This window comes from Triturus cristatus, chromosome 1_1 (assembly GCF_964204655.1).
Source record: "Triturus cristatus chromosome 1_1, aTriCri1.1, whole genome shotgun sequence".
Lineage (NCBI taxonomy): Eukaryota > Metazoa > Chordata > Amphibia > Caudata > Salamandridae > Triturus > Triturus cristatus.
This window is the reverse complement of record NC_140579.1, coordinates 991,214,430-991,235,717: the sequence shown is the minus strand read 5'-3', so window position 1 is coordinate 991,235,717 and position 21,288 is coordinate 991,214,430.

Genomic DNA, 21,288 nt, shown 5'->3' with positions numbered 1-21,288 from the left:
AAGAAAGAGGCAACAGAGGTACTGAAAGAAGCAAGAGAGGAGCAGAAAGAGGGAAGATGGTTGCAGAAAGAGGCAATAGAAGTCCAGAAAGAAGCAAGAGAAATGTAGAAAGAGGCAAGAGAAGTGTAGAAAAAGGCATGAGAAGTGCATAAAGTGGTAAGAGAGGCACAGAAAATAGACAAGACAGGTGCAGAAAGAGGCAAGAGAACTGCAGAAAGAACCAACAGAGGAGCAGACAGAGGCAAGAGGGATGCTGGAATAGGCAATAGAAGTGCAGAAAGAAGGAAGAGATATACATAAAGAGGCAAGGGAACTGTAGAAACAGGGAAGAGAGGTGCAGAGGAGGCAAGAGAGGTGCAGAAAGAAGGAAGAGGGGTGCAGAAGGACGCATGAGAGGTGCAGAAAGAAGCAAGAGAGATACAGAAACAAGCAAGAGAATTACAGACAGAAGCAACAGAGGTGCAGAAAGAGGCAATAGGGGTGCAGCAAGAGTGTGGATGGGTAGAGAAAGAGGCAAGGGGGTGCATAAAGAAGGAAGAGACCTGCAGAAAGAAGGAACAGAGGTGCAGAAAGAGGCATAAGGGGTGCAGAAAGAGGGAAGAGGGGTGCAGAATGAGGCAAAAGGGATGCGGAAAGAAGTGAGAGGTGCAGAAAGAAACAAAAGAAGTGCAGAAAGAAGGAACAAAGGTGCAGAAAGAGGCAAGAGGGGTGCAGAAAGAGGGGTGTGAAAGAGGCATGAGGGGTACAGAAAGAAGCAACAGAGGTGCAGGAAGAAGCAACAGAGGTGCAGAAACAGGAAAGAGATCTACAGAAAGAGGCAAGAGAGTTGCAGAAACAGGTAAGAGAGGTGCAGAAAGAGGCAAGATGGTTGCAGAAAGAGGCAAGAGAAGTCCAAAAAGAAGCAAGAGGTGCAGAAAGAGGCAAGAGACGGGCTGAAAGAAGTAACAGAAATACAGAAAGAGGGAAAAGAAGTGCAGAAAGAAGCAACAGAGGTACAGAAATAGGCAAGAGAAGTGCAGAGAGAGGCAAAGAGGTACAGAAAGAGACAATAGAGGTGCACAAAGAGACAACAGAGGTACAGAAAGAAGCAAGAGAGGAGCAGAAAGATGCAAGATGGTTGGAGAAAGAGGCAAGGGAAGTCCAGAAAGAAGCAAGAGAAATGTAGAAAGAGGCAAGAGAAGTGCAGAAAAAGGCAAGAGAAGTGCAGAAAGAAGCAACAGAAGCACAGAAAGGGGCAAGAGAAGTGCAGAACGAGGCATGAGAAGTGCATAAAGTGGTAAGAAATGCACAGAAAAAAGACAAGACAGGTGCAGACAGAGGCAAGAGAACTGCAGAAAGAGGCAAGAGAGTTGCAGAAACAGGCAAGAGAAGTCCAGAAAGAAGCCAGACGTGCAGAAAGAAGTAACAGAAATGCAGAAAGAGGGAAAAGAAGTGAAGAAAGAGGCAACAGAGGTACTGAAAGAAGCAAGAGAGGAGCAGAAAGAGGGAAGATGGTTGCAGAAAGAGGCAATAGAAGTCCAGAAAGAAGCAAGAGAAATGTAGAAAGAGGCAAGAGAAGTGTAGAAAAAGGCATGAGAAGTGCATAAAGTGGTAAGAGAGGCACAGAAAATAGACAAGACAGGTGCAGAAAGAGGCAAGAGAACTGCAGAAAGAACCAACAGAGGAGCAGACAGAGGCAAGAGGGATGCTGGAATAGGCAATAGAAGTGCAGAAAGAAGGAAGAGATATACATAAAGAGGCAAGGGAACTGTAGAAACAGGGAAGAGAGGTGCAGAGGAGGCAAGAGAGGTGCAGAAAGAAGGAAGAGGGGTGCAGAAGGACGCATGAGAGGTGCAGAAAGAAGCAAGAGAGATACAGAAACAAGCAAGAGAATTACAGACAGAAGCAACAGAGGTGCAGAAAGAGGCAATAGGGGTGCAGCAAGAGTGTGGATGGGTAGAGAAAGAGGCAAGGGGGTGCATAAAGAAGGAAGAGACCTGCAGAAAGAAGGAACAGAGGTGCAGAAAGAGGCATAAGGGGTGCAGAAAGAGGGAAGAGGGGTGCAGAATGAGGCAAAAGGGATGCGGAAAGAAGTGAGAGGTGCAGAAAGAAACAAAAGAAGTGCAGAAAGAAGGAACAAAGGTGCAGAAAGAGGCAAGAGGGGTGCAGAAAGAGGGGTGTGAAAGAGGCATGAGGGGTACAGAAAGAAGCAACAGAGGTGCAGGAAGAAGCAACAGAGGTGCAGAAACAGGAAAGAGATCTACAGAAAGAGGCAAGAGAGTTGCAGAAACAGGTAAGAGAGGTGCAGAAAGAGGCAAGATGGTTGCAGAAAGAGGCAAGAGAAGTCCAAAAAGAAGCAAGAGGTGCAGAAAGAGGCAAGAGACGGGCTGAAAGAAGTAACAGAAATACAGAAAGAGGGAAAAGAAGTGCAGAAAGAAGCAACAGAGGTACAGAAATAGGCAAGAGAAGTGCAGAGAGAGGCAAAGAGGTACAGAAAGAGACAATAGAGGTGCACAAAGAGACAACAGAGGTACAGAAAGAAGCAAGAGAGGAGCAGAAAGAGCCAAGATGGTTGGAGAAAGAGGCAAGGGAAGTCCAGAAAGAAGCAAGAGAAATGTAGAAAGAGGCAAGAGAAGTGCAGAAAAAGGCAAGAGAAGTGCAGAAAGAAGCAACAGAAGCACAGAAAGGGGCAAGAGAAGTGCAGAACGAGGCATGAGAAGTGCATAAAGTGGTAAGAAATGCACAGAAAAAAGACAAGACAGGTGCAGACAGAGGCAAGAGAACTGCAGAAAGAGGCAAGAGAGTTGCAGAAACAGGCAAGAGAAGTCCAGAAAGAAGCCAGACGTGCAGAAAGAAGTAACAGAAATGCAGAAAGAGGGAAAAGAAGTGAAGAAAGAGGCAACAGAGGTACTGAAAGAAGCAAGAGAGGAGCAGAAAGAGGGAAGATGGTTGCAGAAAGAGGCAATAGAAGTCCAGAAAGAAGCAAGAGAAATGTAGAAAGAGGCAAGAGAAGTGTAGAAAAAGGCATGAGAAGTGCATAAAGTGGTAAGAGAGGCACAGAAAATAGACAAGACAGGTGCAGAAAGAGGCAAGAGAACTGCAGAAAGAACCAACAGAGGAGCAGACAGAGGCAAGAGGGATGCTGGAATAGGCAATAGAAGTGCAGAAAGAAGGAAGAGATATACATAAAGAGGCAAGGGAACTGTAGAAACAGGGAAGAGAGGTGCAGAGGAGGCAAGAGAGGTGCAGAAAGAAGGAAGAGGGGTGCAGAAGGACGCATGAGAGGTGCAGAAAGAAGCAAGAGAGATACAGAAACAAGCAAGAGAATTACAGACAGAAGCAACAGAGGTGCAGAAAGAGGCAATAGGGGTGCAGCAAGAGTGTGGATGGGTAGAGAAAGAGGCAAGGGGGTGCATAAAGAAGGAAGAGACCTGCAGAAAGAAGGAACAGAGGTGCAGAAAGAGGCATAAGGGGTGCAGAAAGAGGGAAGAGGGGTGCAGAATGAGGCAAAAGGGATGCGGAAAGAAGTGAGAGGTGCAGAAAGAAACAAAAGAAGTGCAGAAAGAAGGAACAAAGGTGCAGAAAGAGGCAAGAGGGGTGCAGAAAGAGGGGTGTGAAAGAGGCATGAGGGGTACAGAAAGAAGCAACAGAGGTGCAGGAAGAAGCAACAGAGGTGCAGAAACAGGAAAGAGATCTACAGAAAGAGGCAAGAGAGTTGCAGAAACAGGTAAGAGAGGTGCAGAAAGAGGCAAGATGGTTGCAGAAAGAGGCAAGAGAAGTCCAAAAAGAAGCAAGAGGTGCAGAAAGAGGCAAGAGACGGGCAGAAAGAAGAAACAGAAATACAGAAAGAGGGAAAAGAAGTGCAGAAAGAAGCAACAGAGGTACAGAAATAGGCAAGAGAAGTGCAGAGAGAGGCAAAGAGGTACAGAAAGAGACAATAGAGGTGCACAAAGAGACAACAGAGGTACAGAAAGAAGCAAGAGAGGAGCAGAAAGAGCCAAGATGGTTGGAGAAAGAGGCAAGGGAAGTCCAGAAAGAAGCAAGAGAAATGTAGAAAGAGGCAAGAGAAGTGCAGAAAAAGGCAAGAGAAGTGCAGAAAGAAGCAACAGAAGCACAGAAAGGGGCAAGAGAAGTGCAGAACGAGGCATGAGAAGTGCATAAAGTGGTAAGAAATGCACAGAAAAAAGACAAGACAGGTGCAGACAGAGGCAAGAGAACTGCAGAAAGAGGCAAGAGAGTTGCAGAAACAGGCAAGAGAAGTCCAGAAAGAAGCCAGACGTGCAGAAAGAAGTAACAGAAATGCAGAAAGAGGGAAAAGAAGTGAAGAAAGAGGCAACAGAGGTACTGAAAGAAGCAAGAGAGGAGCAGAAAGAGGGAAGATGGTTGCAGAAAGAGGCAATAGAAGTCCAGAAAGAAGCAAGAGAAATGTAGAAAGAGGCAAGAGAAGTGTAGAAAAAGGCATGAGAAGTGCATAAAGTGGTAAGAGAGGCACAGAAAATAGACAAGACAGGTGCAGAAAGAGGCAAGAGAACTGCAGAAAGAACCAACAGAGGAGCAGACAGAGGCAAGAGGGATGCTGGAATAGGCAATAGAAGTGCAGAAAGAAGGAAGAGATATACATAAAGAGGCAAGGGAACTGTAGAAACAGGGAAGAGAGGTGCAGAGGAGGCAAGAGAGGTGCAGAAAGAAGGAAGAGGGGTGCAGAAGGACGCATGAGAGGTGCAGAAAGAAGCAAGAGAGATACAGAAACAAGCAAGAGAATTACAGACAGAAGCAACAGAGGTGCAGAAAGAGGCAAGAGGGGTGCAGAAAGAAGGAGGAGAAGTGCAGAAAGAACCAACAGGTACAGAAATAGGCAATAGAAGTGCAAAAAGAGGCCGGAGAACTGCAGAAAGAAGCAAGAGACGTGGGGAAAGAAGCAAGAGAAGTGCAGAAAGAAGCAACAGAGGTACAGAACGAGGCAAGAGAAGAGCAGATAGAGGCAAGAGATGACCAGAAAAAGGCAAGAGAGGTGTAAAAAAGGCAAGAGAACTACAGAAAGAACCAGCATTGGTGCAGACAGAGGCAACAGTGAACAGAAAGAGGCAAGAGAACTATAGAAAGAGGCAAGAGAGGTGCAGAAGGAGGCAAGAGAGGTACAGAAAGAAGCAAGAGAGGTGCAGAAAGAAGCAAGAGAAGTGCAGAAAGAAGCAAAATGGATACAGAAAGAGGCAAGCGAACTGCAGAAAGAGGCAAGGCAAACAAGGTGCAGCAAGATGGAACACCGTGCAGACAGAGGCAAGAGAGGTACAAACAGAGTTAAGAAAGGTACAGAAAGAGGTAAGAGGGTGCAGAAATTTGCAAGAGAGGTACGGAAAGACGCAGGAGGAGTGCAGAAAGAACCAACAGAGGTGCAGAAAGAGTCAAGAGGAGTGCTGAAAAGGCGAGAGAAGAGCAGAAAGAAGCAACAGAGGTGCGGAGAGAGGCAAGTGAACTGTAGAAAGAGGTAACAGGGGTGCAGAAAGGAGAAAGAGGTGCAGGAAGAGGGGTGCAGAAAGAGGTAAGAGGGGAGCAGAAATTTGCAAGAGATGTACGGAAAGAAGCAGGAGGAGTGCAGAAAGAACCAACAGAGGTGCAGAATGAGTCAAGAGGAGTGCTGAAAAGGCAAGAGAAGAGCAGAAAGAAGCAACAGAGGTGCAGAGAGATGCAAGTGAACTGTAGAAAGAGGTAACAGGGGTACAGAAAGAATAAAGAGGTGCAGGAAGAGGGAAGAGGGGTGCAGAAAGAGGTAAGAGGGGAGCAGAAAAAAGCACAAGAGGTGTAGAAAGGAAGAGAATTGCAGAAAGAAGCAACAGAGGTGCAGAGAGAGGCAAGTGAACTGTAGAAAGAGGTAACAGGGGTGCAGAAAGAATAAAGAGGTGCAGAAAGAGGCAAGAGGGGTACAGAAAGAGGCAAGAGAAATATAGAAAGAACCAACAGAGGAGCAGACAGAGGCAAGAGGGATGCTGGAATAGGCAAGAGAAGTGCAAAAAGAAGGAAGAGAGATACATAAAGAGGCAAGGGAGCTGTAGAAACAGGGAAGAGAGGTGCAGAGGAGGCAAGAGAGGTGCAGAAAGAAGGAAGAGGGGTGCAGAAGGACACATGAGAGGTACAGAAAGAAGCAAGAGAGATACAGAAACAAGCAAGAGAATTACAGAAAGAAGCAACAGAGGTGCAGAAAGAGGCAAGAGGGGTGCAGAAAGAATGAAGAGAAGTGCAGAAAGAACCAACAGGCACAGAAAGAGGCAATAGAAGTGCAGAAAGAGGCCGGAGAACTGCAGAAAGAAGCAAGAGAAGCGCGGAAAGAAGCAAGAGAAGTGCAGAAAGAAGCAAGAGAAGTGCAGAAAGAGGCAAGAGAACAGCATATAGAGGCAAGAGATGACCAGAAAAAGGCAAGAGAGGTGTAGAAAAAGGCAAGAGAACTACAGAAAGAACCAGCATTGGTGCAGACAGAGGCAACAGCGAGCAGAAAGAGTCAAGAGAACTATAGAAAGAGGCAAGAGAGCTGCAGAAGGAGGCAAGAGAGGTGCAGAAAGAAGCAACAGAGGTGCAGAAAGAAGCATGAGAAGTGCAGAAAGAAGCAAAATGGGTACAGAAAGAGGCAAGAGAACTGCAGAAAGAGGCAAGGAAAACAAGGTGCAGCAAGATGGAACACCGTGCAGACAGAGGCAAGAGAGGTACAAACAGAGTCAAGAAAGGTACAGAAAGAGGTAAGAGGGTGCAGAAATTTGCAAGAGAGGTAACGGATGAAGCAGGAGGAGTGCAGAAAGAACCAACAGAGGTGCAGAAAGAGTCAAGAGGAGTGCTGAAAAGGCAAGAGAAGAGCAGAAAGAAGCAACAGAGGTGCAGAGAGAGGCAAGTGAACTGTAGAAAGAGGTAACAGGGGTGCAGAAAGGAGAAAGAGGTGCAGGAAGAGGGAAGAGGGGTGCAGAAAGAGGTAAGAGGGGAGCAGAAATTTGCAAGAGATGTACGGAAAGAAGCAGGAGGAGTGCAGAAAGAACCAACAGAGGTGCAGAAAGAGTCAAGAGGAGTGCTGAAAAGGCAAGAGAAGATCAGAAAGAAGCAACAGAGGTACAGAGAGATGCAAGTAAACTGTAGAAAGAGGTAACAGGGGTACAGAAAGAATAAAGAGGTGCAGGAAGAGGGAAGAGGGGTGCAGAAAGAGGTAAGAGGGGAGCAGAAAAAAGCACAAGAGGTGTAGAAAGAAGGAAGAGAATTGCAGAAAGAAGCAACAGAGGTGCAGAGAGAGGCAAGTGAACTGTAGAAAGAGGTAACAGGGGTGCAGAAAGAATAAAGAGGTGCAGAAAGAGGCAAGAGGGGTACAGAAAGAGGCAAGAGAAATACAGAAAGAACCAACAAAGGAGCAGACAGAGGCAAGAGGGATGCTGGAATAGGCAAGAGAAGTGCAAAAAGAAGGAAGAGAGATACATAAAGAGGCAAGAGAGCTGTAGAAACAGGGAAGAGAGGTGCAGAGGAGGCAAGAGAGGTGCAGAAAGAAGGAAGAGGGGTGCAGAAGGACACATGAGAGGTGCAGAAAGAAGCAAGAGAGATACAGAAACAAGTAAGAGAATTACAGAAAGAAGCAACAGAGGTGCAGAAAGAGGCAAGAGGGGTGCAGAAAGAATGAAGAGAAGTGCAGAAAGAACCAACAGGTACAGAAAGAGGCAATAGAAGTGCAGAAAGAGGCCGGAGAACTGTAGAAAGAAGCAAGAGAAGCGCGGAAAGAAGCAAGAGAAGTGCAGAAAGAAGCAAGAGAAGTGCAGAAAGAGGCAAGAGAACAGCAGATAGAGGCAAGAGATGACCAGAAAAAGGCAAGAGAGGTGTAGAAAAAGGCAAGAGAACTACAGAAAGAACCAGCATTGGTGCAGACAGAGGCAACAGTGAGCAGAAAGAGTCAAAAGAACTATAGAAAGAGGCAAGAGAGGTGCAGAAGGAGGCAAGAGAGGTGCAGAAAGAAACAACAGAGGTGCAGAAAGAAGCATGAGAAGTGCAGAAAGAAGCAAAATGGATACAGAAAGAGGCAAGAGAACTGCAGAAAGAGGCAAGGCAAACAAGGTGCAGCAAGATGGAACACCGTGCAGACAGAGGCAAGAGAGGTACAAACAGAGTCAAGAAAGGTACAGAAAGAGGTAAGAGGGTGCAGAAATTTGCAAGAGAGGTACGGAAAGAAGCAGGAGGAGTGCAGAAAGAACCAACAGAGGTGCAGAAAGAATCAAGAGGAGTGCTGAAAAGGCAAGAGAAGAGCAGAAAGAAGCAACAGAGGTGCAGAGAGAGGCAAGTGAACTGTAGAAAGAGGTAACAGGGGTGCAGAAAGAAGAAAGAGGTGCAGGAAGAGGGAAGAGGGGTGCAGAAAGAGGTAAGAGGGGAGCAGTCCTTTGTAAGAGAGGTGCAGAAAGAAGCAGGAGGAGTGCAGAAAGAACCAACGGAGGTGCAGAAAGAGTCAAGAGGAGTGCTGAAAAGGCAAGAGAAGAGCAGGAAGAACCAACAGAGGTACAGAGAGAGGCAAGTGAACTGTAGAAAGAGGTAACAGGGGTGCAGAAAGGAGAAAGAGGTGCAGGAAGAGGGGTGCAGAAAGAGGTAAGAGGGGAGCAGAAATTTGCAAGAGATGTACGGAAAGAAGCAGGAGGAGTGCAGAAAGAACCAACAGAGGTGCATAATGAGTCAAGAGGAGTGCTGAAAAGGCAAGAGAAGAGCAGAAAGAAGCAACAGAGGTGCAGAGAGATGCAAGTGAACTGTAGAAAGAGGTAACAGGGGTACAGAAAGAATAAAGAGGTGCAGGAAGAGGGAAGAGGGGTGCAGAAAGAGGTAAGAGGGGAGCAGAAAAAAGCACAAGAGGTGTAGAAAGGAAGAGAATTGCAGAAAGAAGCAACAGAGGTGCAGAGAGAGGCAAGTGAACTGTAGAAAGAGGTAACAGGGGTGCAGAAAGAATAAAGAGGTGCAGAAAGAGGCAAGAGGGGTACAGAAAGAGGCAAGAGAAATATAGAAAGAACCAACAGAGGAGCAGACAGAGGCAAGAGGGATGCTGGAATAGGCAAGAGAAGTGCAAAAAGAAGGAAGAGAGATACATAAAGAGGCAAGGGAGCTGTAGAAACAGGGAAGAGAGGTGCAGAGGAGGCAAGAGAGGTGCAGAAAGAAGGAAGAGGGGTGCAGAAGGACACATGAGAGGTACAGAAAGAAGCAAGAGAGATACAGAAACAAGCAAGAGAATTACAGAAAGAAGCAACAGAGGTGCAGAAAGAGGCAAGAGGGGTGCAGAAAGAATGAAGAGAAGTGCAGAAAGAACCAACAGGCACAGAAAGAGGCAATAGAAGTGCAGAAAGAGGCCGGAGAACTGCAGAAAGAAGCAAGAGAAGCGCGGAAAGAAGCAAGAGAAGTGCAGAAAGAAGCAAGAGAAGTGCAGAAAGAGGCAAGAGAACAGCATATAGAGGCAAGAGATGACCAGAAAAAGGCAAGAGAGGTGTAGAAAAAGGCAAGAGAACTACAGAAAGAACCAGCATTGGTGCAGACAGAGGCAACAGCGAGCAGAAAGAGTCAAGAGAACTATAGAAAGAGGCAAGAGAGCTGCAGAAGGAGGCAAGAGAGGTGCAGAAAGAAGCAACAGAGGTGCAGAAAGAAGCATGAGAAGTGCAGAAAGAAGCAAAATGGGTACAGAAAGAGGCAAGAGAACTGCAGAAAGAGGCAAGGAAAACAAGGTGCAGCAAGATGGAACACCGTGCAGACAGAGGCAAGAGAGGTACAAACAGAGTCAAGAAAGGTACAGAAAGAGGTAAGAGGGTGCAGAAATTTGCAAGAGAGGTAACGGATGAAGCAGGAGGAGTGCAGAAAGAACCAACAGAGGTGCAGAAAGAGTCAAGAGGAGTGCTGAAAAGGCAAGAGAAGAGCAGAAAGAAGCAACAGAGGTGCAGAGAGAGGCAAGTGAACTGTAGAAAGAGGTAACAGGGGTGCAGAAAGGAGAAAGAGGTGCAGGAAGAGGGAAGAGGGGTGCAGAAAGAGGTAAGAGGGGAGCAGAAATTTGCAAGAGATGTACGGAAAGAAGCAGGAGGAGTGCAGAAAGAACCAACAGAGGTGCAGAAAGAGTCAAGAGGAGTGCTGAAAAGGCAAGAGAAGATCAGAAAGAAGCAACAGAGGTACAGAGAGATGCAAGTAAACTGTAGAAAGAGGTAACAGGGGTACAGAAAGAATAAAGAGGTGCAGGAAGAGGGAAGAGGGGTGCAGAAAGAGGTAAGAGGGGAGCAGAAAAAAGCACAAGAGGTGTAGAAAGAAGGAAGAGAATTGCAGAAAGAAGCAACAGAGGTGCAGAGAGAGGCAAGTGAACTGTAGAAAGAGGTAACAGGGGTGCAGAAAGAATAAAGAGGTGCAGAAAGAGGCAAGAGGGGTACAGAAAGAGGCAAGAGAAATACAGAAAGAACCAACAAAGGAGCAGACAGAGGCAAGAGGGATGCTGGAATAGGCAAGAGAAGTGCAAAAAGAAGGAAGAGAGATACATAAAGAGGCAAGAGAGCTGTAGAAACAGGGAAGAGAGGTGCAGAGGAGGCAAGAGAGGTGCAGAAAGAAGGAAGAGGGGTGCAGAAGGACACATGAGAGGTGCAGAAAGAAGCAAGAGAGATACAGAAACAAGTAAGAGAATTACAGAAAGAAGCAACAGAGGTGCAGAAAGAGGCAAGAGGGGTGCAGAAAGAATGAAGAGAAGTGCAGAAAGAACCAACAGGTACAGAAAGAGGCAATAGAAGTGCAGAAAGAGGCCGGAGAACTGTAGAAAGAAGCAAGAGAAGCGCGGAAAGAAGCAAGAGAAGTGCAGAAAGAAGCAAGAGAAGTGCAGAAAGAGGCAAGAGAACAGCAGATAGAGGCAAGAGATGACCAGAAAAAGGCAAGAGAGGTGTAGAAAAAGGCAAGAGAACTACAGAAAGAACCAGCATTGGTGCAGACAGAGGCAACAGTGAGCAGAAAGAGTCAAAAGAACTATAGAAAGAGGCAAGAGAGGTGCAGAAGGAGGCAAGAGAGGTGCAGAAAGAAACAACAGAGGTGCAGAAAGAAGCATGAGAAGTGCAGAAAGAAGCAAAATGGATACAGAAAGAGGCAAGAGAACTGCAGAAAGAGGCAAGGCAAACAAGGTGCAGCAAGATGGAACACCGTGCAGACAGAGGCAAGAGAGGTACAAACAGAGTCAAGAAAGGTACAGAAAGAGGTAAGAGGGTGCAGAAATTTGCAAGAGAGGTACGGAAAGAAGCAGGAGGAGTGCAGAAAGAACCAACAGAGGTGCAGAAAGAATCAAGAGGAGTGCTGAAAAGGCAAGAGAAGAGCAGAAAGAAGCAACAGAGGTGCAGAGAGAGGCAAGTGAACTGTAGAAAGAGGTAACAGGGGTGCAGAAAGAAGAAAGAGGTGCAGGAAGAGGGAAGAGGGGTGCAGAAAGAGGTAAGAGGGGAGCAGTCCTTTGTAAGAGAGGTGCAGAAAGAAGCAGGAGGAGTGCAGAAAGAACCAACGGAGGTGCAGAAAGAGTCAAGAGGAGTGCTGAAAAGGCAAGAGAAGAGCAGAAAGAACCAACAGAGGTACAGAGAGAGGCAAGTGAACTGTAGAAAGAGGTAACAGGGGTGCAGAAACAAAAAAGAGGTGCAGGAAGAGGGAAGAGGGGTGCAGAAAGAGGTAAGAGGGGAGCAGAAAATAGCACAAGAGGTGTAGAAAGAAGCAAGAGAATTGCAGAAAGAAGCAACAGAGGTGCAGAAAGAGGCAATAGGGGTGCAGCAAGAGTGTGGATGGGTAGAGAAAGAGGCAAGGGGGTGCATAAAGAAGGAAGAGACCTGCAGAAAGAAGGAACAGAGGTGCAGAAAGAGGCATAAGGGGTGCAGAAAGAGGGAAGAGGGGTGCAGAATGAGGCAAAAGGGATGCGGAAAGAAGTGAGAGGTGCAGAAAGAAACAAAAGAAGTGCAGAAAGAAGGAACAAAGGTGCAGAAAGAGGCAAGAGGGGTGCAGAAAGAGGGGTGTGAAAGAGGCATGAGGGGTACAGAAAGAAGCAACAGAGGTGCAGAAAGAAGCAACAGAGGTGCAGAAACAGGAAAGAGATCTACAGAAAGAGGCAAGAGAGTTGCAGAAACAGGTAAGAGAGGTGCAGAAAGAGGCAAGATGGTGGCAGAAAGAGGCAAGAGAAGTCCAAAAAGAAGCAAGAGGTGCAGAAAGAGGCAAAAGACGGGCTGAAAGAAGTAACAGAAATACAGAAAGAGGGAAAAGAAGTGCAGAAAGAAGCAACAGAGGTACAGAAATAGGCAAGAGAAGTGCAGAGAGAGGCAAAGAGGTACAGAAAGAGACAATAGAGGTGCACAAAGAGACAACAGAGGTACAGAAAGAAGCAAGAGAGGAGCAGAAAGAGGCAAGATGGTTGGAGAAAGAGGCAAGGGAAGTCCAGAAAGAAGCAAGAGAAATGTAGAAAGAGGCAAGAGAAGTGCAGAAAAAGGCAAGAGAAGTGCAGAAAGAAGCAACAGAAGCACAGAAAGGGGCAAGAGAAGTGCAGAACGAGGCATGAGAAGTGCATAAAGTGGTAAGAAATGCACAGAAAAAAGACAAGACAGGTGCAGACAGAGGCAAGAGAACTGCAGAAAGAGGCAAGAGAGTTGCAGAAACAGGCAAGAGAAGTCCAGAAAGAAGCCAGACGTGCAGAAAGAAGTAACAGAAATGCAGAAAGAGGGAAAAGAAGTGAAGAAAGAGGCAACAGAGGTACTGAAAGAAGCAAGAGAGGAGCAGAAAGAGGGAAGATGGTTGCAGAAAGAGGCAATAGAAGTCCAGAAAGAAGCAAGAGAAATGTAGAAAGAGGCAAGAGAAGTGTAGAAAAAGGCATGAGAAGTGCATAAAGTGGTAAGAGAGGCACAGAAAATAGACAAGACAGGTGCAGAAAGAGGCAAGAGAACTGCAGAAAGAACCAACAGAGGAGCAGACAGAGGCAAGAGGGATGCTGGAATAGGCAATAGAAGTGCAGAAAGAAGGAAGAGATATACATAAAGAGGCAAGGGAACTGTAGAAACAGGGAAGAGAGGTGCAGAGGAGGCAAGAGAGGTGCAGAAAGAAGGAAGAGGGGTGCAGAAGGACGCATGAGAGGTGCAGAAAGAAGCAAGAGAGATACAGAAACAAGCAAGAGAATTACAGACAGAAGCAACAGAGGTGCAGAAAGAGGCAATAGGGGTGCAGCAAGAGTGTGGATGGGTAGAGAAAGAGGCAAGGGGGTGCATAAAGAAGGAAGAGACCTGCAGAAAGAAGGAACAGAGGTGCAGAAAGAGGCATAAGGGGTGCAGAAAGAGGGAAGAGGGGTGCAGAATGAGGCAAAAGGGATGCGGAAAGAAGTGAGAGGTGCAGAAAGAAACAAAAGAAGTGCAGAAAGAAGGAACAAAGGTGCAGAAAGAGGCAAGAGGGGTGCAGAAAGAGGGGTGTGAAAGAGGCATGAGGGGTACAGAAAGAAGCAACAGAGGTGCAGGAAGAAGCAACAGAGGTGCAGAAACAGGAAAGAGATCTACAGAAAGAGGCAAGAGAGTTGCAGAAACAGGTAAGAGAGGTGCAGAAAGAGGCAAGATGGTTGCAGAAAGAGGCAAGAGAAGTCCAAAAAGAAGCAAGAGGTGCAGAAAGAGGCAAGAGACGGGCTGAAAGAAGTAACAGAAATACAGAAAGAGGGAAAAGAAGTGCAGAAAGAAGCAACAGAGATACAGAAATAGGCAAGAGAAGTGCAGAGAGAGGCAAAGAGGTACAGAAAGAGACAATAGAGGTGCACAAAGAGACAACAGAGGTACAGAAAGAAGCAAGAGAGGAGCAGAAAGAGCCAAGATGGTTGGAGAAAGAGGCAAGGGAAGTCCAGAAAGAAGCAAGAGAAATGTAGAAAGAGGCAAGAGAAGTGCAGAAAAAGGCAAGAGAAGTGCAGAAAGAAGCAACAGAAGCACAGAAAGGGGCAAGAGAAGTGCAGAACTAGGCATGAGAAGTGCATAAAGTGGTAAGAAATGCACAGAAAAAAGACAAGACAGGTGCAGACAGAGGCAAGAGAACTGCAGAAAGAGGCAAGAGAGTTGCAGAAACAGGCAAGAGAAGTCCAGAAAGAAGCCAGACGTGCAGAAAGAAGTAACAGAAATGCAGAAAGAGGGAAAAGAAGTGAAGAAAGAGGCAACAGAGGTACTGAAAGAAGCAAGAGAGGAGCAGAAAGAGGGAAGATGGTTGCAGAAAGAGGCAATAGAAGTCCAGAAAGAAGCAAGAGAAATGTAGAAAGAGGCAAGAGAAGTGTAGAAAAAGGCATGAGAAGTGCATAAAGTGGTAAGAGAGGCACAGAAAATAGACAAGACAGGTGCAGAAAGAGGCAAGAGAACTGCAGAAAGAACCAACAGAGGAGCAGACAGAGGCAAGAGGGATGCTGGAATAGGCAATAGAAGTGCAGAAAGAAGGAAGAGATATACATAAAGAGGCAAGGGAACTGTAGAAACAGGGAAGAGAGGTGCAGAGGAGGCAAGAGAGGTGCAGAAAGAAGGAAGAGGGGTGCAGAAGGACGCATGAGAGGTGCAGAAAGAAGCAAGAGAGATACAGAAACAAGCAAGAGAATTACAGACAGAAGCAACAGAGGTGCAGAAAGAGGCAAGAGGGGTGCAGAAAGAAGGAGGAGAAGTGCAGAAACAACCAACAGGTACAGAAATAGGCAATAGAAGTGCAAAAAGAGGCCGGAGAACTGCAGAAAGAAGCAAGAGACGTGGGGAAAGAAGCAAGAGAAGTGCAGAAAGAAGCAACAGAGGTACAGAACGAGGCAAGAGAAGAGCAGATAGAGGCAAGAGATGACCAGAAAAAGGCAAGAGAGGTGTAAAAAAGGCAAGAGAACTAAAGAAAGAACCAGCATTGGTGCAGACAGAGGCAACAGTGAACAGAAAGAGGCAAGAGAACTATAGAAAGAGGCAAGAGAGGTGCAGAAGGAGGCAAGAGAGGTACAGAAAGAAGCAAGAGAGGTGCAGAAAGAAGCAAGAGAAGTGCAGAAAGAAGCAAAATGGATACAGAAAGAGGCAAGCGAACTGCAGAAAGAGGCAAGGCAAACAAGGTGCAGCAAGATGGAACACCGTGCAGACAGAGGCAAGAGAGGTACAAACAGAGTTAAGAAAGGTACAGAAAGAGGTAAGAGGGTGCAGAAATTTGCAAGAGAGGTACGGAAAGACGCAGGAGGAGTGCAGAAAGAACCAACAGAGGTGCAGAAAGAGTCAAGAGGAGTGCTGAAAAGGCGAGAGAAGAGCAGAAAGAAGCAACAGAGGTGCGGAGAGAGGCAAGTGAACTGTAGAAAGAGGTAACAGGGGTGCAGAAAGAAGAAAGAGAGGTGCAGGAAGAGGGAAGAGGGGTGCAGAAAGAGGTAAGAGGGGAGCAGAGAAAAGCACAAGAGGTGTAGAAAGAAGGAAGAGAAGTGCAGAAAGAAGCAACAGAGGTGCAGAAAGAGGCAGGAGAAATACAGAAAGAACCAACGGAGATACAGAAAGAGGCAAGAGAGGTGCAGAAAGAGGGAAAAGTGGTACAGAAAGAGGCAAGAGAGGTGCAGAAAGAAGCAAGAGAAGTGATGAAATAGACAAGAAAGAGCAAAGAGGGGTGTAGAGAGTGGTAATAGGGATGCAGAAAGAAGCAAGAGAAGTGCTTAAAGAGACGAGAGAGTTGCAGAAACAGGCAAAATAAGTGTAGAAAGAGGCAAAAGAAGTGCTGAAAGAAGCAACAGAGGTGCAGAAAGAAGCAAGAGAAGTGATGAAACAGACAAGAGAGTTGGAGAGAGAAACAAGAAAGGTGCCGAAAAAAGGAAGAGAAGTGCAGAGAGATGCACGACAGGTGCAGAAAGAGGCAGGAGGTGCAGAAAGAGGCAAGTGAGGTGCAGACAGAGGCAAAAGGGGTGCAGAAAGAGGGAAGAGAAGTACAGAAAGAGAGAAGAGAAGTACAGAAAGAGGAAAGAGACGTGCAGAGAGAGGGAAGGGGGATACAGAAATAGGCAAGAGGGGTACAGAAAGAACCAACAGAGGTGCAGAAAGAAGCAAGAGAAGTGCAGAAAGAACCAACAGGTACAGAAAGTGGCAATAGAAGTGCAGAAAGAGGCCGGAGAACTGCAGAAAGAAGCAAGAAAAGCGCGGAAAGAAGCAAGAGAAGTGCAGAAAGAAGCAAGAGAAGTGCAGAAAGAGGCAAGAGAAGAGCAGATAGAGGCAAGAGATGACCAGAAAAAGGCAAGAGAGGTGTAGAAAAAGGCACGAGAACTACAGAAAGAACCAGCATTGGTGCAGACAGAGGCAACAGTGAGCAGAAAGAGTCAAGAGAACTATAGAAAGAGGCAAGAGAGCTGCAGAAGGAGGCAAGAGAGGTGCAGAAAGAAGCAACAGAGGTGCAGAAAGAAGCATGAGAAGTGCAGAAAGAAGCAAAATGGGTACAGAATGAGGCAAGAGAACTGCAGAAAGAGGCAAGGCAAACAAGGTGCAGCAAGATGGAACACCGTGCAGACAGAGGCAAGAGAGGTACAAACAGAGTCAAGAAAGGTACAGAAAGAGGTAAGAGGGTGCAGAAATTTGCAAGAGAGGTACGGAAAGAAGCAGGAGGAGTGCAGAAAGAACCAACAGAGGTGCAGAAAGAGTCAAGAGGAGTGCTGAAAAGGCAAGAGAAGAGCAGAAAGAAGCAACAGAGGTGCAGAGAGAGGCAAGTGAACTGTAGAAAGAGGTAACAGGGGTGCAGAAAGGAGAAAGAGGTGCAGGAAGAGGGGTGCAGAAAGAGGTAAGAGGGGAGCAGAAATTTGCAAGAGATGTACGGAAAGAAGCAGGAAGAGTGCAGAAAGAACCAACAGAGGTGCAGAATGAGTCAAGAGGAGTGCTGAAAAGGCAAGAGAAGAGCAGAAAGAAGCAACAGAGGTGCAGAGAGATGAAAGTGAACTGTAGAAAGAGGTAACAGGGGTACAGAAAGAATAAAGAGGTGCAGGAAGAGGGAAGAGGGGTGCAGAAAGAGGTAAGAGGGGAGCAGATAAAGCACAAGAGGTGTAGAAAGGAAGAGAATTGCAGAAAGAAGCAACAGAGGTGCAGAGAGATGCAAGTGAACTGTAGAAAGAGGTAACAGGGGTGCAGAAAGAATAAAGAGGTGCAGAAAGAGGCAAGAGGGGTACAGAAAGAGGCAAGAGAAATATAGAAAGAACCAACAGAGGAGCAGACAGAGGCAAGAGGGATGCTGGAATAGGCAAGAGAAGTGCAAAAAGAAGGAAGAGAGATACATAAAGAGGCAAGGGAGCTGTAGAAACAGGGAAGAGAGGTGCAGAGGAGGCAAGAGAGGTGCAGAAAGAAGGAAGAGGGGTGCAGAAGGACACATGAGAGGTACAGAAAGAAGCAAGAGAGATACAGAAACAAGCAAGAGAATTACAGAAAGAAGCAACAGAGGTGCAGAAAGAGGCAAGAGGGGTGCAGAAAGAATGAAGAGAAGTGCAGAAAGAACCAACAGGCACAGAAAGAGGCAATAGAAGTGCAGAAAGAGGCCGGAGAACTGCAGAAAGAAGCAAGAGAAGCGCGGAAAGAAGCAAGAGAAGTGCAGAAAGAAGCAAGAGAAGTGCAGAAAGAGGCAAGAGAACAGCAGATAGAGGCAAGAGAGGACCAGAAAAAGGCAAGAGAGGTGTAGAAAAAGGCAAGAGAACTACAGAAAGAACCAGCATTGGTGCAGACGGAGGCAACAGCGAGCAGAAAGAGTCAAGAGAACTATAGAAAGAGGCAAGAGAGCTGCAGAAGGAGGCAAGAGAGGTGCAGAAAGAAGCAACAGAGGTGCAGAAAGAAGCATGAGAAGTGCAGAAAGAAGCAAAATGGGTACAGAAAGAGGCAAGAGAACTGCAGAAAGAGGCAAGGAAAACAAGGTGCAGCAAGATGGAACACCGTGCAGACAGAGGCAAGAGAGGTACAAACAGAGTCAAGAAAGGTACAGAAAGAGGTAAGAGGGTGCAGAAATTTGCAAGAGAGGTAACGAAAGAAGCAGGAGGAGTGCAGAAAGAACCAACAGAGGTGCAGAAAGAGTCAAGAGGAGTGCTGAAAAGGCAAGAGAAGAGCAGAAAGAAGCAACAGAGGTGCAGAGAGAGGCAAGTGAACTGTAGAAAGAGGTAACAGGGGTGCAGAAAGGAGAAAGAGGTGCAGGAAGAGGGAAGAGGGGTGCAGAAAGAGGTAAGAGGGGAGCAGAAATTTGCAAGAGATGTACGGAAAGAAGCAGGAGGAGTGCAGAAAGAACCAACAGAGGTGCAGAAAGAGTCAAGAGGAGTGCTGAAAAGGCAAGAGAAGAGCAGAAAGAAGCAACAGAGGTACAGAGAGATGCAAGTGAACTGTAGAAAGAGGTAACAGGGGTACAGAAAGAAGAAAGAGGTGCAGGAAGAGGGAAGAGGGGTGCAGAAAGAGGTAAGAGGGGAGCAGAAAAAAGCACAAGAGGTGTAGAAAGAAGGAAGAGAATTGCAGAAAGAAGCAACAGAGGTGCAGAGAGAGGCAAGTGAACTGTAGAAAGAGGTAACAGGGGTGCAGAAAGAATAAGGAGGTGCAGAAAGAGGCAAGAGGGGTACAGAAAGAGGCAAGAGAAATACAGAAAGAACCAACAAAGGAGCAGACAGAGGCAAGAGGGATGCTGGAATAGGCAAGAGAAGTGCAAAAAGAAGGAAGAGAGATACATAAAGAGGCAAGAGAGCTGTAGAAACAGGGAAGAGAGGTGCAGAGGAGGCAAGAGAGGTGCAGAAAGAAGGAAGAGGGGTGCAGAAGGACACATGAGAGGTGCAGAAAGAAGCAAGAGAGATACAGAAACAAGCGAGAGAATTACAGAAAGAAGCAACAGAGGTGCAGAAAGAGGCAAGAGGGGTGCAGAAAGAATGAAGAGAAGTGCAGAAAGAACCAACAGGTACAGAAAGAGGCAAGAGAGGTGCAGAAAGAGGGGAAAGTGGTACAGAAAGAGGCACGAGAGGTGTAGAAAGAAGCAAGAGAAGTGATGAAATAGACAAGAAAGAGCAAAGAGGGGTGTAGAGAGTGGTAAGAGGGATGCAGAAAGAAGCAAGAGAAGTGCTTAAAGAGATGAGAGAGTTGCAGAAACAGGCAAAATAAGTTTAGAAAGAGGCAAAAGAAGTGCTGAAAGAAGCAACAGAGGTGCAGAAAGAAGCAAGAGAAGTGATGAAACAGACAAGAGAGTTGGAGAGGGAAACAAGAAAGGTGCCGAAAAAAGGAAGAGAAGTGCAGAGAGATGCACAACAGGTGCAGAAAGAGGCAGGAGGTGCAGAAAGAGGCAAGTGAGGTGCAGACAGAGGCAAAAGGGGTGCAGAAAGAGGGAAGAGAAGTACAGAAAGAGAGAAGAGAAGTACAGAAAGAGGAAAGAGACGTGCAGAGAGAGGGAAGGGGGATACAGAAATAGGCAAGAGGGGTACAGAAAGAACCAACAGAGGTGCAGAAAGAAGCAAGAGAAGTGCAGAAAGAAGCAACAGAGGTGCAGAAAGAGGGAAATGTTGTGCAGAAAGAGGCAAGAGAGGTACAGAAACAGACAAGAGAGGTGCAGAAAGAGGGAAACGTGGTGCAGAAAGAGGCAAGAGAGGTGCAGAAAGACAAAAGGGGTGTTGAAAGAGGTAAGAGGGATGTGGAAAGAAGCAACAGAGGTGCAGAAAGAAGCAAGAGAAGTGATGAAATAGACAAGAAAGAACAAAGAGGGGTGTAGAAAGAGGCAAGAGGGTTTCAGAAAGAAGCAAGAGAAGTGATGAAAGAGACAAGAGTTGCAGAAACAGGCAAAATAAGTGCAGAAAGAGGCAAAAGAAGTGCTGAAAGAAGCAACAGAGGTGCAGAAAGAAGCAAGAGAAGTGATGAAACAGACAAGAGAGTTGCAGAATGAAGCAAGAAAGGTGCCAAAAAAAGGACAAGAAGTACAGAGAGAGGAACGACAGGTGCAGAAAGAGGCAGAAGAGGTGCAGAAAGAGGCAAGTAAGGTACAGACAGAGGCAAGAGGGGTGCATAAAGAGGGAAGAGAAGTGCAGAAAGAGAGAAGAGAAGTACAGAAAGAGGAAAGAGATGTGCAAGGAGAGGGAAGTGGGATACAGAAATAAGTAAGAGGGGTACAGAAAGAACCAACAGAGGTGCAGAAAGAAGCAAGAGACGTGCAGAAAGAAGCAACAGAGGTGCAGAAAGCAGGAAACGTGGTGCAGAAAGAGGCAAGAGAGGTACAGAAACAGACAAGAGAGGTGCAGAAAGAGGGAAATGTGGTGCAGAAAGAGGCAAGAGAGGTGCAGAAAGAACAAAGGGGGTGTTGAAAGAGGTAAGAGGGATGTAGAAAGAAGCAAGAGAGGTGCAGAAAGAAGCAAGAGAAGTGTTGATATAGACAAGAAAGAACAAAGAGGGGTGTAGAAAGAGGCAAGAGGGATGCAGAAAGAAGCAAGAGAAGTGATGAAAGAGAAAAGAGAGTTGCAGAAACAGGCAAAATAAGTGCAGAAAGAGGCAAAAGAAGTGCTGAAAGAAGCAACAGAGGTGCAGAAAGAAGCAAGAGAAGTGATGAAACAGACAAGAGAGTTGCAGAAAGAAGCAAGAAAGGTGCCAAAAAAAGGACAAGAAGTGCAGAGAGAGGCACGACAGGTGCATAAAGAGGCAGGAGAGGTGCAGAAAGAGGCAAGTGAGGTACAGACAGAGGCAAGAGGGGTGCAGAAAGAGGGAAGAGAAGTGCAGAAAGAGAGAAGAGAAGTACAGAAAGAGGGAAGAGATGTGCAGAGAGAGGGAAGGGTGGTACAGAAAGAGGCAAGAGGGGTACAGAAAGAAGCAACAGGGGTGCAGAAAGAGGCAAGAGAAGTACAGAAAGAGACAAGAGAGGTGCTGAGAGAGGGAAGAGGGGTACAGAAAGAGAGAAGAGGGGTGCAGAAAGAGGCAAGATTGTTGCAGAAAGAGGCAAGAGAAGTCCAAAAAGAAGCAAGAGGTGCAGAAAGAGGCAAGAGACGGGCTGAAAGAAGTAACATAAATACAGAAAGATGGAAAAGAAGTGCAGAGAGAAGCAACAGAGGTACAGAAATAGGCAAGAGAAGTGCAGAGAGAGGCAAAGAGGTACAGAAAGAGACAATAGAGGTGCACAAAGAGACAACAGGGGTACAGAAGGAAGCAAGAGAGGACCAGAAAGAGGCAAGATGGTTGGAGAAAGAGGCAAAGGAAGTCCAGAAAGAAGCAAGAGAAATGTAGAAAGAGGCAAGAGAAGTGCAGAAAAAGGCAAGAGAAGTGCAGAAAGAAGCAACAGAAGCACAGAAAGGGGCAAGAGAAGTGCAGAAAGAGGCATGAGAAGTGCATAAAGTGGTAAGAAATGCACAGAAAAAAG